The sequence below is a fragment of the Perca flavescens genome, chromosome 3, assembly GCF_004354835.1.
Source record: "Perca flavescens isolate YP-PL-M2 chromosome 3, PFLA_1.0, whole genome shotgun sequence".
Taxonomy (NCBI): Eukaryota; Metazoa; Chordata; class Actinopteri; order Perciformes; family Percidae; genus Perca; species Perca flavescens.
In genome coordinates, this window is record NC_041333.1 from 38,135,103 (window position 1) to 38,137,846 (window position 2,744).

Consider the following 2,744-nt stretch of genomic DNA (forward strand, 5'->3'; position numbering starts at 1 on the left):
TTCTTGAGCAAATTTTCTAAAATATTTATTCACGGCTCGACTGATGCACAGCAGATAAACAGACTCAGTCAACAAACACAAGCATGCAAACTGTCCAATTAAAACCACTCATGCCTGTAGCTGTAACGTTTAATCATTTACAGCTCAAAGATAAAACAAATGTGTTATATAACTGCAGTAAAAGTACAACAAAGAACAGACTTACCTGCAGTGCTCACCTGTCCGAATCTCTGATGCGAAAAACTATTTAACTTCCTTCTGCACAGCAAGAGGAAGGAACACTGATGTGGTTGTAGCTGTGTCACTGTGTGTGACATTGCTGTTCATTTGCATATCAGTGACACACACACAAACTCAGAATCTCTGATGGGAAAAACTATTTGACTTCTTTCTGCAGAGCAACAGGAAGGAACACTGATGTGGTTGTAGCTGTGTCACTGTGTGTGACATTGCTGTTCATTTGCATATCAGTGACACACACACACTCAGACACAAACACACTACAGGACATTTTATCTGCTTTTATATGTTTAACTGCTTTAACTGCTGTTTAATGTTTAATTTCCTATACTGCATTGTAACTTTTATTCTCGTATTTTTTCTGTTTTTATGTAAAGCACTTTGAATTGCCCTGTTGCCGAAATGCGCTATACAAATAAAGCTGCCTTGCCTTACAGCTAACATTAGTTAACATTGAAATCTCGGCCGTGGCTTGGTACCGTTGCATTTCCACCCGGACTCATTTCCTGGTTCTCCTTCTCCATAAACAACATGAAATCAAGGAGAGGGTCAACTTCTCCTGCTTCAGATTTCCCACCGTGGTCAGAAAGAAAAGGGGAGACTTTGGTTCTCTCACTATGACTCAAGAATCACTACTCACTCTGAAGATAATCACCGTCACTCTCTCACTCACCCTACCACACACACACGCACACAGACAAAGCCCCTGAGGAAATGCTACTTTCAAATCTTGCAAGCTTTTCAACATTACCCACCCTGCCGTTAATCGCAGGTTTGTGACGGGACACAAACTCTCTGCATTCAAGTCAGACTCGCTGCTCGCCCACTCAGCACGTTAAAATGTTTTATTCATGCAAACATTATGTATTTAATTGCTGACAACACAAATGTTTAAATGCCTTTTCTTGCTGTAGCTCCTCAATGCAAACTGTGCATAGAAGTCAACACATGTTGCCTACAAGTAGGTCAGTGGACGCCACATCCTGCTCAATTTCATATTTTACATACTGCAGATGGAAAGATTAGATTAGACAGATCTAGACATTCAGGTATAAGCGTTGATTTCGGTAGCCTCGTGAGACCGTCCTGATCTGGCGAGCTCCAGTTTTCCCCTCGCAGATCAGTCTTAGCCAAACGACCGGGCCAATCAGCGTTGGTTTTGAGGTGGGTTAGGTGGTGATAGACCGATGGTTTATCCAATCAGCTGACCAGTATTTTCAGCCAGCGGTAGCCGCTCGCTAATGCTTTTTTTCTCTTGGATCCTTCTTTTGGAATATGGTCCGTGAACCTGAAATGGTGTCTTTTATTCCTAAATTCTCGTTACACAAACGGCAAATATCCTTTACCGACATGTTGCTTGCATGCTGAGCTAACGAGCTATGCTTTGCCTGCAGCAGCAGGGGCGGGCTTGTGGTTGTATTTTCATACGCTTCGTGGATCTGATTGGTTGATTTGGCCCGTCTATCACCAACATAGGTGATAGACGGATGGTTCATCCAATCAGCTAACCAGTATTTCCACCCATTCCCAAAAGTTCTCCAACGGAAAGTTCCCAGATGGATATGCCGAGCAAATGCGAAGCAATCCATCTGGCGGAGTCAGGTTATGATTTCGGTGGGGACAGTGGGTACCTACCAGATTTTGTCATGAGTCATTTTGTACCCACCACTTTTTTTTAAAAACCTCGAGCTCAATTTAGTTAAAAAACAAAAACAAAAAAGTCCATAATTCTAATTCTTGAGCGACAGATGCCAAAAAAATCCACAACAATCTCTGTCCCAACAGGGCAGGCACACACACCGCCACTGTGCTGCTGCGCTGGCTGCACGCATGGCGAGGAAAAAGCTTGTACCTAAACAATGATCAGTGATTACCAAATTTCTCTCTCATATCGCTCCTCATAACCACTGAAAACTGTCAAACAATCAAACCAGAAATGTGTTGATGATTGATCGTTGTTTAGGTACATTAAACCACCTTAAGCTTTTTCACGTTAGGACTTATAAAGCCCATGAGAACCGGGGGGAGTCAACCCACAGCTCTTCCACTGCCCTGCTGAAAATGTGAAGCAGAAACGCTTAATGTCAGACAATAATTGGACTTTGGGTTAGATTTTTTGACAGTTTTCAGTGGTTATGAGGAGCAATATGAGAGAGAAATTGTTTACATACATTAAACCACGTTTTTATTCATTAGCAAGCTACAGGCAGTGTTGGGGAGTAACGGAATACATGTAACGGCGTTACTGTACTCCGTTACAGTAACAATTTAAATAGTTGGTATTTAGAATACAGTTACATTGTTAAAATCAGTGGATTACATGACGATACTTCTCCGTTTTACGAGTTTATTCACTCTGAATAAATTAAGGCAACTTAATGCATTTTCCAGAAGCCCCGATATGAAATAGAAAAAAATAGCTATTTGCGTGATCAGTCACAATGGAGTTGGAACCGGCACGACAGAGCCAGGGCAGCAATAAGTTTCTATCTTTGAAATTCAAA